General features: G+C 50.7%; 1 long non-coding RNA gene across 3 annotated transcripts; it reads right to left on the bottom strand.

Moving 5' to 3' along the window:
- Nucleotides 1-1,882: 1,882 nt before the first annotated feature.
- Nucleotides 1,883-12,229, bottom strand: LOC108593581 (uncharacterized). Of its 3 annotated transcripts, none has more exons than XR_008474623.2 (5): nucleotides 12,180-12,229; nucleotides 8,399-8,522; nucleotides 6,603-6,626; nucleotides 4,090-5,676; nucleotides 1,883-2,567 (listed from the first exon to the last, which is right to left on the bottom strand). It is a non-coding gene; the product is annotated as an uncharacterized LOC108593581 (long non-coding RNA). The 3 variants fall into 3 exon arrangements; XR_001914162.4 differs by having other exon boundaries at nucleotides 3,064-5,676; XR_013521619.1 differs by having other exon boundaries at nucleotides 1,883-5,676.
- Nucleotides 12,230-12,454: the final 225 nt, after the last annotated feature.

Raw genomic sequence — 12,454 nt, forward strand, 5'->3', positions numbered from 1 at the left:
AATATACACTGCTAGAGATACATGCTATTTAATGTGGCAGAATTCCAGCAGTAAAGCCTGGCAGGTTTTTACTTCAAATGCGTGTGGAAGGCGGGGTGCGCTGGCTCATGCCTATAATCTCAGCACTTTGGGAGAGGGAGGCAGCTGCAGTGAGCCCTGATAGTGCCACTGCACTCCAGCTTGGGCGGCAGAGCAAGACCCTGTCTCTAAAGGGAAAAAAAGGGGGCTGGGCATGGTGTCTCGTGCCTGTAATCCCAGCTACTTGGGAGGCTGGGGTAGGAGAATTGCTTGAACTTGGGCCTGGGAGGCAGAGGCTGCAATGAGCTCAGATAACTCCACTGCACTCCAGCCTGGGCTACAGAACGAGACTCCATCTCAAGAAAAGAAAAAGAAAAAAAGGTTTGCCGGGTGCAGTGGCTCCTGCCTGTAATCCCAGGACTTTGGGAGGCCGAGGCTGGTGGATTATTTGAGGTCAGGAGTTCGAGACCAGCCCGACCAACATGGCGAAACCTCATCTCTACTAAAAGTACAAAATCAGCCACATGTAGTGGCGCATGCCTGTAATCCCAGCTACTTGGGAGGCTGAGGAAGGAGAATCACTAGAAACCGGGTGGCGGAGGTTGCAGTGAGCCGAGATCACACCATTGCAGTCCAGCCTGGACAACGAAAGCAAAACTCCATCTCAAAAAAAAAAAAGTTACTTACTTTGACAGTTAAAAAAATCACCACAATATCAAACGCTTAGTAAAACTGTCCCAAAGACTGCAACTAATGGAAACACTTTGTACCTGGCATCATAAAACCAGAATGATACTGTGTGCCTTTTGCTTGAGGTGTACTATGGTTTCTAAAATGTTAGTATTCCCCTTTTACCACCCCTGGTTTTCATTTGTTCTGCAAACACTTGTAATATTCCAGCTCCAACATCGTGACCTAATTAATAGTTTTTACTGAGGTGGGAGCAGCATTGTTTACTTCCTCTCGATGGACGCTGTCCCTGGCACAGCGTGCATTCCACAAAGCTCAGGAAGCGTGTCAACCACAGAGACCCCGACCTTCTTCCCCATGCCTTGCGTTTGCTGTCAGTGGCACTGGTAGAAGCAGTGCCAGGGAGGGCAGCGCTGGCCACTGTTTTCTCTGGGGGAGGGAGGGTGAAGTCTGTGGGAGTTGGCAGCCTCCTCACAGAGGCACCCCTGGAGTGCAGTTGTCAGGCTGGAGTTGGTGGGTTTGGTGAACTGCTTTGGGTGCACGAACTGCTCAGGGTTAGACATGGCTAGCAGTGAATAACTCCCTCTCTGAAATAGACTCTTGGCCAGGCGTGGTGGCTCACGCCTGTAATCCCAGCACTTTGGGAGGCCAAGGCGGGTGGATCACGAGGTCAGGAGATTGAGACCATCCTGGTCAACATGGTGAAACCCCGTCTCTACTAAAAATACAAAAAATTAGCTGGGCACGGTGGCGCGTGCCTGTAGTCCCAGCTACTCAGGAGGCTGAGGCAGGAGAATTGCCTGAACCCAGGAGGCGGAGGTTGCGGTGAGCCGAGATCGCGCCATTGCACTCCAGCCTGGGTAACAAGAGCGAAACTTGGTCTCAAAAAAAAAAAAAAAATAAAAAAAATAGACTCTTTCCCACTTTGTGAAACACCCCTCCTCTGGATGCTGGAGCAAGGGTGTCACATCAACCTCTGCCTGCTGCCTGCTCTAATTTGGTTCTGAAATCCCAAGGAGCTACCAGGGCAGTGACTAGCTCAGGAGGATGACGTGTTACCCAGCAGTGGGCCCGCTGTCTGACACTCATAGAAGCCAACACGAGGAAGATGACGTGTTACCCAGCAGTGGGCCCGCTGTCTGACACTCACAGAAGCCAACACTAGGGCACCGGCTTTTGACAAAAGAAAAAGCTTTATTTCTAATGGACTGCAAGGAGACAGGAGGCAACGCTTAATTCTGCGTCCCTGAGCTGGGGGTGGGTCTGGCTTTTATGGCACTCCTAGCAGGTCCCAGGTGATGCCAGCGTAGCTGGTAAGGATGAGGTGGAAGCGTTTCCCATTGCGCACACCTGGGCAATTCTGGCTCTGCGTCAGCTCGGTAACTTCAGCATTGGTTAACTGGCTTCAGCTGGTCCTTTGGTGACAAGAATGCCAAGGCTGAGGTTCACTGCTGGAACTCTGAGCTGCCTAAACCTTCGGCTCTTCTTTTGATGGCTTCAAAGACACCCAAATACCAAATGCTCAAATTTGGTTTTTTAATTATTCGACTTGTGTTTTCTTTCTTTGAGATGGAGTCTCTCTCTGTTGCCCAGACTAGAGTGCAATAGTGCGATCTCAGCTCACAGCAACCCTCTGCCTCCTGGGTTCAAGCGATCCTCATGCTTCGGCCTCCCGAGTAGCTGAGATTACAGGTGTGTGCCACCACGCCCAGTTAGCTTTTGTATTTTTAGTAGAGACGGGGTTTCACCATGTTGGCCAGGCTGGTCTTGAACCCCTGACAGGTGATCCACCCACCTCGGCCTCCCAAAGTGCTGGGATTACTGGTGTGAGCCACCGCGCTCGGCCTGCACCTGCATTTCTAAAACCAAAGACATTTTCTTTAACAACCAGGATACCATTGTGGTGATGATCACCTAATAAAACCAACAGTCCAACATGACTTAACACCCAGCCCATGTCAAGTTTCCCTGTAGGTACCAGCAATGACTCCAGGTGGCTGGTTTGTCTGAAGGGAGGCCGGGGCCATGCTCAGAGCTGGCCGTTGAGCAGCGAGGCCAGATGCCGGCGCCCGTCAGGCGGTTCCTAACAGCACAGATGTTCAGTACTGTGCCTGCCAAGCACTGGCACTGTGTTCGCAGGTCCGCTCTCTAGACTGTGTTCAGGGAGTGAGGGAATCTGTGCTAACCACCACTGCATCCCGACGGTGATACACGCCCAGCCCAGGGAAGGAGCTGTCTGAAGCTGGGCTGTAGTCCCAGTCCCGATTCTGAGACGGGTCAGATTTGAACCCTGGTCTACCAGTTAACTAGTGGGTTTGCTAACCAGGTAGTTATCCTCTAATACAAACTACTTACCCTGTCTGGGCCTCCATTTCTTCAGCTGCGAAGTCGGGTGACAGTATGAGCTCACGGAATATTGTGTAGATAAATATGAAGCAGACCATGGCCTGGTACCCCGGAACTCTATCTGGTTCCTCTACAGATACAGGACCCCCTTAAGGATGGCAGGAAGCACAGCCTCCAAAGGCTCTGGCTGGGGTGTGTGCACTCCTGGGATACATGGTGACGAGCAGGAAGAAACACCATGCCTCCCCGAGAGGCTCACTTGAGAGCACAGGGTTCACAATGACACCTTCAGCTGCCCGGGAGCCACTCTCTCCTCCCAGCCTCTGGGGCTACTTTGTAGCACACTTTGTAAAGCACTGCATTAAGTCAGAGGAGGAGAATGTGTAGGCTTTGGGACAAAAAGCCTCTGGGATTCCTTCCTGGATTGGCTGTCCCCTGTGCACTCCCGGGGCTCACTGCGCATACCTCTTACCCACTGGCACCGCCCCCCAAATGCTCCTTTAAACAGCTCCCTGGGGCCCCGAGTTCCATGCTCACAGGGAAGCCCAGGTGACATCGTCTGGCTCCACCTACAGGCTGCCTTTGGGATAAGACCTGGTTGTTTTCAAAGCCCGAGGGATTCAGTGTAGGCGGGTTCTGGGATGGCAAACAGAGCTTTTTTCCTTTTTGAGACAGGGTCATGCTTTGTTGCTCATGCTGGAATGCAGTCCTGACCTCCTGAGCTCAAGCAATCCTCCTGCACCAGCTTCCCCAGGAGCTGGATTACAGGCACATACCACCCTGTGTGGCTAATATTTGTGCTTTTTTGTAGAGATGGGGTTTCACCATGTTGCCCAGGCTGATCTCAAACTCCTGGGTTCAAGTGATCTGCCTGCCTCAGCCTCCCAAAGTGCAGGCGTGAGCCACTGTGCCCAGCCTACCCTGGTAATTTGTCGAAGGAACCCTTAAGTGGTAAAGGGAGAAGAGGAACGGCCCAGGCTTTGTGGGGCAGCCCTCCCGGGTCACACATCAACGTCTGTTCCTGCCTGTCCTCACCTCCCTCTGGGCGAGACTGCAGGCTCCTGGGGTGCAGCCCCAGCCCCAGTGCTTGCTAATTGCAACATCTTCGGCGTGTTTCTGCCCCTCAGCCCGTTTCCTGTTCTGAAAGTCAAGGCCGATACTGATGCCTCACTAAGGTGGACTACACGTGCTGAGACTTGACACAGGGCTGAGCCTGGGGCCGTTGCAGTGGGTACCAGGGCTGTGGGAGGGCAGGCCTGGGTTCTTTGTGTCATTAGAAATTTTCCAGCGGGGCTCCTGGCATCCACACGTCCTGACGGCTGTTAGACATACAAGTTCTCAGGCTCCTTCCTAGAGCAGTGCAATCAGAAGCACGGGGCCCAGCCAGCTGCGGCATGGCCTTCCAGGTGATTCTAATGCAGCCTCCAGCCTGAACAGCTGGGCAGACGGATAATTTTAAAGGTAGGGCCTTTCTGTATCATAGCAGATTCATTTTCTGGAGGCAGAAGACAACCAAATGCGTTAGCAGGAAGAATGTGAATCCAAACCCTCTGAATGTCACACGAACCGATGCTGACTTCCACTGAGGCTGTGTCATGCTTTCCTGCACACTTCTCACAGTCCAACAATGCTGAGGCTGCTGGAGAAAGACACGGCAGGTTTTGGTTGTCTTACAAAAGCAACTGAGGCTGAGAGAGATCCCAGTCATCTGCTGGGCACCTACCATGAGCCAGACCTAAAGAAGCCAAATGCCATACAGATGAGAAACAGGATGGTCTCAAGAGGACAGGACACCCAGGGTGCAGCCATCATGCCCATTCCACAGCTGCTCCCCTGCCCACCTGCGAGTGCCAGATTTAAAACCAAACTCACCTTTACCCCATGCTTGCTGCTTTAGAATCTTTTTAGCACACAATTTTCGGGATCTTGGTAACTGTCTTAGATGGAGATAAATATTCGCGGCATGCATTTGATTTTGGCCTACCTAGAATCAATTGGCTTTCTTTCTTCACCTGGCCTTATTATGTCCTTTGCCTTGTGATTATTTCCTGAGGCATTTTTCTCCTAGAGCTTATAATCTCAACTACGTCATCAAATGCTACCTTATTTCTAAAATATTTCCTAGTTTAAATCTTTCTCTTATTTATCCTCCTAACTGTAACTCAGAGCTTACATAATTAACATCTCCATTTTCCAAATAAGGAAGCAGAGACTCAGAGTGGTCACAAGTAGCAGGATTGAGTTTCATACACATTTATTGGGCAGTGAGTGCCTGGATCCTGATCACTAGCCCCCGTGACAACTGAGATAATTGTTTATAATGATGGGTGGCTCAGCGAGACTCTCACTGCATCTGCTGCATGACAGATGATCTGCAAAGAGTAGGCCTGACGCACCGGAGGGGGCTGAGCGGGGAAGACAGTGAAAGCAGTACCAGGTAGCAGAGCATCTCACAGGTCCATTTATTCGTGCCAGGAAGTAAACGGTACTCATACAAGTGTACAGTGATGTTCCTCGCGCCCCATCTAACACGGCTTGCTCAAATTTACAGGCAGACTGACGTTTTCCTTCACAGGTACTCCAAGTAAGCTGGTTAATGATGCTCACGAGCAGGCGCTGCAGCTTTTGCAAGAGATGCATACATAAATACAATTTAAGAAGGAAGGAACAAGTAGGATGTAATTTATTATACAAGTATCAAAAACAGTTCATCAACAGTCCAAAAGTACAGATGACACCTTTCAACAGTATTAAAAAAAAGTAGGGTTATTCCTATACGGAACACCCAATGTGCTTAAGGACTCACGTAATGACAGCAGACCGGCAGCCACCCACAGCACTAAGACAGGGCAGGGCAGGGAAACCCCTCTTCCTCCAACTCACACAGCCAGTCCTGGGTTTGTGCAACACTCAGATGGCTACAGTTTCACTGGCACTAGGGAATAAATTTCTAAGATGCTTTCTTTCAAAATATATCAAAGGCCAGGTGCGGTGGCTCATGCCTGTAATCCCAGTACTATGGGAGGCCAAGGCGATCACCTGAGGTCAGGAGCTCGAGATCAGCCTGGCCAACATGGTGAAACCCCATCTCTATTAAAAAAACAAAAATTAGCCGGGTGTGGTGGTGGATGCCTGTAAGCCCAGCTACTTGGGAGGCTGAGGCAGGAGAATCGGTTGAACCCGAGGGCGAAGGTTGCAGTGAAGGAGGAAACTTCTAGGACGGCACGATTGCACGGCTCCCTTGTGCCCCCTGCTGGTGACGCTGACTACCTCTAGTTAACAATCCATTCCTCTATTACTCCTGAAAGTTTTACTTGACCCACCTGACTATAAAAACCAGAAATTCTTATCCTTCAGGCATTAAAAAAAGCAGAAATTCAGAATTCTCTTCCAGCAGGCACAGCAAACTGCAAGTCGTGAAGCATTTCCACTGCATCCTACATGTCTGCTGAACTATGTATCCATTTCAATTCAGAACAATGATACACCCTGTCCTGAACAGACACGGGCTTTTCCATTCCCAACCATTTTAAGAAGCAAAAACTTACCTTTCGCAGCCTTATTTCTTTTATCTGAAATAAAAGGAAGGAAAAAAATCAGTCATATCAATGCTTCACAAAAATACCTTTGTCAAAATCAACATTTAGCTCAAGGCATCATAGCTTAGGTAAAGCAATTACAGGAAGCTTGAAAGTATGTCTCATAGCCAAGCAATGGGAAATTCCCACCGAAGGTGTTCCACGAACAGCTAAGAGCCCTTTCAAAGTTGCAGGGCTCCTTACCCTCTGCAATGCCCTAACCTCCAGTCTCGCGGCATCAAGTTTCCTTTCTTTCGTCTTTGTAACCAATGGCTTAGTTAGCATGTGACTGGGCCGTGCTGCTCTGTTCTCCTGGCTTAGTTAGCATGTGACTGGGCAGCGCTGCTCTGTTCTACTGGCTTAGTTAGCATGTGACTGGGCCGCGCAGCTCTGTTCTAATGGCTTAGTTAGCATGTGACTGGGCCGCGCAGCTCTGTTCTACTGGCTTAGTTAGCATGTGACTGGGCCGCGCTGCTCTGTTCTACTGGCTTAGTTAGCATGTGACTGGGCCGCGCTGCTCTGTTCTCCTGGCTTAGTTAGCATGTGACTGGGCCGTGCTGCTCTGTTCTCCTGGCTTAGTTAACATGTGATTGGGCCGCGCTGCTCTGTTCTACTGGCTTAGTTAACATGTGACTGGGCCGCGCTGCTCTGTTCTATTGGCTTAGTTACGTGATTGGGCCGCGCTGCTCTGTTCTACTGGCTTAGTTAACATGTGATTGGGCCGCGCTGCTCTGTTCTACTGGCTTAGTTAACATGTGATTGGGCTGCGCTGCTCTGTTCTACTGGCTTAGTTAACATGTGATTGGGCCGCGCTGCTCTGTTCTACTGGCTTAGTTAACATGTGATTGGGCCGCGCTGCTCTGTTCTACTGGCTTAGTTAACATGTGATTGGGCCGCGCTGCTCTGTTCTACTGGCTTAGTTAACATGTGATTGGGCTGCGCTGCTCTGTTCTACTGGCTTACTTAACGTGATTGGGCCGCGCTGCTCTGTTCTATTGGCTTAGTTAACATGTGATTGGGCCGCACTGCTCTGTTCTACTGGGAACCAAGTGCTTATTCCTCCCTTCTAAATTTTATTACAAACAAATTTCAAATATGCAGAACAGTTGAAAGGTTGCAGTGAAATACCACACACCATGAAACCATACCTTAAATATTTAACCCTCATCTCTTAAAGCGAACGTAACACCACTTTCACACCTAAGAAAACTCACAATTCTCTAATATTAAAGTCTTGTTCAAATTTCCCCAATTGGCCCAGGTGATGTGACTCACGCTTGTAATTCCAGCACTTTGGGAAGCCAGGACTGGAGGACTGCTTGAGCCCAGGAGTTTCAGACCAGCCTGGGCAACATGGCAAAACCCCATCTCCACACACACACACACACAAAGTACAAAGAAAGTTTGCCAGGTGTGGTGGTGTTAGGTGGTGACAGGTGCCTGTGGTCCCAAACAGTTGGGAGGCTGAGGTAGGAGAACCACCTGAGCCCAGGAGGCTGAAGCTACATGATCCATGACTGTGGCACTGCACTCCAGCCTGGGCACTGGAGTGAGACTGTTTCAAAAAAAAAAAAAGAAAATCCCCATTGTCCTCAAAAGTCTTTTACAGCTGAAACGTGCTCCCTGTGTTTTTACAAAGGACTGCAGGTAGTTCTGATGTTCATACCTAGTTAAGACCCATAGTTCCTCTGCAATGTGAATTGTAATTCTTTTTGAAAATACTTTTCTTCCTGACCTCAAAAAAAATCAAACATAAAGAAACATACCGGCGGCATGGAGTTTATAAACGATGAAGCCCATCAGCCCCATTCCGACCCAAATCTCCTGGTAAACTTGGGTATAGTAGGGTTTCAAGGGGAGCCACATATTTTTAACAAAATTTTGAAACATCTGAAAATGAACACAGGGATTAGAAATGAAAATGATGATTGTTCTAAAGCAAACTGGTAAGAGATTTTAATTTGTTAATTTCAACCCTATTTCCCACGATGACCCAACAGGGAGCCTTGCCTGTGCTAGGCCTGTTCTGCACTCACACACAGGACTCACACTTTTTCTTCTTTTTTGAGACCGAGTCTTGTTCTTGTTGCCCAGGCTGGAGTGCAAGGGCATGATCTCGGCTCACTGCAACCTCCTCCGCCTCCAGGGTTCAAGTGATTCTCCTGACTCAGCCTCCCAAGTAGCTGGGATTACAGGCGCCCACCACCACACCCAGGTAATCTTTTGTATTTTTAGTAGAGACAGGGTTTCACTATGTTGGTCAGGCTAGTCACCGACTCCTGACCTCAGGCGATCCACCCACCTCGGCCCCCCAAAGTACTGGGATTACAGGCATGAGCCACCATGCCTGGCCTTTTTTTTTTTTTAGACAGAGTTTCACTCTTGTTGCCCAGGCTGGAGTGCAATGGTGTAATCTTGGCTCACTGCAACCTCTGCCTCCTGGGTTCAAGGAATTCTCCTGCTTCAGCCTCCTGAGTAGCTGGGATTACAGGCATGTGCCATCGTGCCTGGCTAATTCTGTATTTTTAGTAGAGATGGGGTTTCTTCATGTTAGTAAGGCTGGTCTCGAACTCCTGACCTCAGATGATCTGCCCACCTTGGCCTCTCAAAATGCTGGGATTACAGGCATGAGCCACTGTGCCTGGCTCTTTAACAGCATTTTAAAGCACTCTGCATACTTATTTCCTATACTGCTTCCCACCCCTATAAAGTGGGCACTTGGAGAAAGCTGCCCACGGTCCCGCAGGAGGTTGGCAGGACTGCTCACATTGAATCTGTATGCCATGCTCCGATGACGAGGACCTGCCTCTAACACCGCTTTCCTGCCCTTCCCTATAAGCGGACTTACTTAGGCAAGGATAGTGGTGAAGGCTGGCCCAAGGTGTGACCTTGCAGGATGTGACTGTGTCCTTCTCCTGGAACACCTTGCAGATACGTCCATCCTCAAATTTCCTGTCCTTAAACTGTACTCGAATGCTCTGACAAAGTGTGAGGTCCCAAGAAGCCAACAGCCCTGCTTTGGGAATGTGCCACAGATGATCCAAACAAAACCCAGAGGAGGAGGCCCCACACTAGAAGAGTTCAGAGGCACAGACTAGGAAGGAAGCATTGTACAGGACCAATGGGTTTGGAAGCTTGGGAATCCTGGGCTCCAACATCAGCTCTGCCTGCTCAGCTCTCAACTGTGGGCAAGTCCCTTGAGCCATTATTTCGGAGGTTTCCTATTCTGTGAAACATGGATACCACCACTTGCCTCCACAGGGCTCTCAATGCAATTCAAGGAGGAACCTAATGGACCCAGCCTATTGCCTTGTATGGAATAAAGACTCAGAGAATGGGCCAGGCGCGGTGGCTCATGCCTATAATCCCAGCACTCTGGGAGGCCGAGGCAGGCGGATCATGAGGTCAGGATATCGAGACCATCCTGGCCATGGTGAAACCCCGTCTCTACTAAAATACAAAAAGTTAGCCAGGTGTGGCGGTGCATGCCTGTAGTCCCATACTCAGGAGGCTGAGGCTGAGGCAGGGGCATCGCTTGAATCTGGGAGATGGAGATTGCAGTGAGCTGAGATCATGCCACTGCACTCCAGATGGAGCAAGACTCTGTCTCAAAAAAAAAAAAAAAATTCAGAGAATGGACTGGGCATGGTGACTCCTGCCTGTAATTCCAGCACTTTGGGAGGCTGAGGCAGGCAGATCTCTTTGAGGTCAGGAGTTTGAGACCAGCCTGGCCAACATGGTGAAACATCATCTCTACTAAAAATACAAACATTACCTGGGCGTGGTGGTGTGTGTCTGTAATTTCAGTTACTGGGGAGGCTGAGACAGGAGAATCACTTGAACCCTGGAGGCGGAGGTTGCAGTGAGCAGAGATCATGCCACTGCACTCCTGCACTACAGCCTGGGCAACAAATCGAGATTCCCTCTCTCCAAAAAAAAAAAAAAAAAAAAAAAAAAAAAATTCAGTGAATGATCAGAACAGTAACAGAATTGCTACAAATATATAGTTGATGGCTATAATTAACACTAAGCCACTGAGATTCTAACAGAAGGAAAAATTAGCTGGGCATGGTGGCGTGTACCTGTAATCCCAGCTACTCGGGAGGCTGAGACAGGAGAATCACTTGAACCCACGAGGCAGAGGCTGCAGTGAGTCGAGATTGTGCCATTGCACTCCAGCCTAGCAACAGAGCAAGACTCTGTCTCAAAAAAAAAAAAGTTGGCCGGCACAGTGGCTCACGCCTGTAATCCCAGGCACTTTGGGAGGCTGAGGAGGGCGGATCATGAGGTCAGGAGATCGAGACCATCTTGGCCATGGTGAAACCCCATCTCTACTAAAATACAAAAAAATTAGCTGGGCATGCTGGTGCAAGACTGTAGTCCCAGCTACTCGGGAGGCTGAGGGAGGGGAATAGCTTGAACCAGGGACGTGGAGGTTGCAGTGAGCCAAGATTGTGCCACTGCACTCCAGCCTGGTGACACAGCAAGACTCCGTCTCAAAAAACAAAACAAAACAAAACAAAACAAAACAAAACAAAACAAAACAAAAAAAAAGAGAAGGGACTAAAGAAACTGAGTCATCCTGACATTTTGCTCAGGGCCCAGGCACCCTGGTTTGGTCTCCTTACAAAATTACCCTTGGTCCCCAATACAACAGGGGCCCTGCTATACAGTAGCTTGCAACTACCTTTCCCCCTCCTTCCCTTTGACTGTAGTTGCCATATTTGCCTGGACAAGTGAAGTCCCCAAATATGTAATAAAATGAGGGCCCCGCCTGTCTCCACCGGAGTCCACTCTGTCCAGGCACGTTTCCTAGCTGTGTCAGTTTCACAGCATCAGAGCTGTTAAAAAGCCATCCTATTCACAGGTCGAACGGGTGTCTACCGTACCCATTCAAACCTGCAAAGCTCCCGCACGTTACATTAAGGGCAAACTGTTAGCCTCGCAGGGTGGCTAACCCTCCACATCTTCCCACGACTGATGGGTTTCCTGGGACGTGGGGCTTTCAACGCGGAAACCGGGACCTTACACTGGCAACGGGAAACGTCTGACCCGCGAGTTCCGTACGGTTTCGATCATCACCATATGATCTCGTTTCGGTTTCCCTGCCGCCTCACCCAAGTCCTTGTCACGAGCATAACGTGGAGGACAAGCGTGGCGCGAGGAAACCTGAGTTATAACGGAGAGAGGGCCCTGGACGTGGAGTCAGAGTTCCTGGCCTGGACTCCGGCTTCTCTGACTCCGCGTGCCTCTCCGTTAGGCAGCTGAACCTCTCGGGGCCAGGGGACGCTATCAAAAGCAGGCGAGAACACAGGTGCACCCAGCGCGTCAAGGCCAAGGAGGGAAGCGCGGCGCGGGCTCGCGATGCTTTCCTCTGACCGCCGACCCAGGCCTACCTCCCCTTAGAGACGGGGAGACAGGGCGGAAAGGCTGGCGCGTGCCGGCGGAGGGCTGGGATCCCAAGGTCAGCTGAGGCCGAGGCGGCTTCTCGCCCTCCCGCCCCCGCCGTCTCGCACCCCGGGGCCAGGTCCAGGTCCCCGCACTCACCTTGGCGCAGGAAACACAGCTCAGGGAGCACCACGAACCCGCACCGGACTGAGAAAGGTCGCCGAGCAGGGGCTGCCGGGAAGGCGGAAGCAGCAGCGACGCCGCAAGCCCAGAGTGCCTCCCCCGGCCGCGACGGTGCACCACAGCGCCCCCGGCGGTCGCCCTGGTGCCGCAGGCAAGGAGGGACTGGGAGACGGTGCGCTGGGGGTGTGCCGCGTGTCTCACGCAGGGTGGCTAACCCCCCACATCTTCCCACGACTGATGGGTTTCCTGGG

Source organism: Callithrix jacchus, chromosome 8 (assembly GCF_049354715.1).
Source record: "Callithrix jacchus isolate 240 chromosome 8, calJac240_pri, whole genome shotgun sequence".
NCBI lineage: Eukaryota > Metazoa > Chordata > Mammalia > Primates > Cebidae > Callithrix > Callithrix jacchus.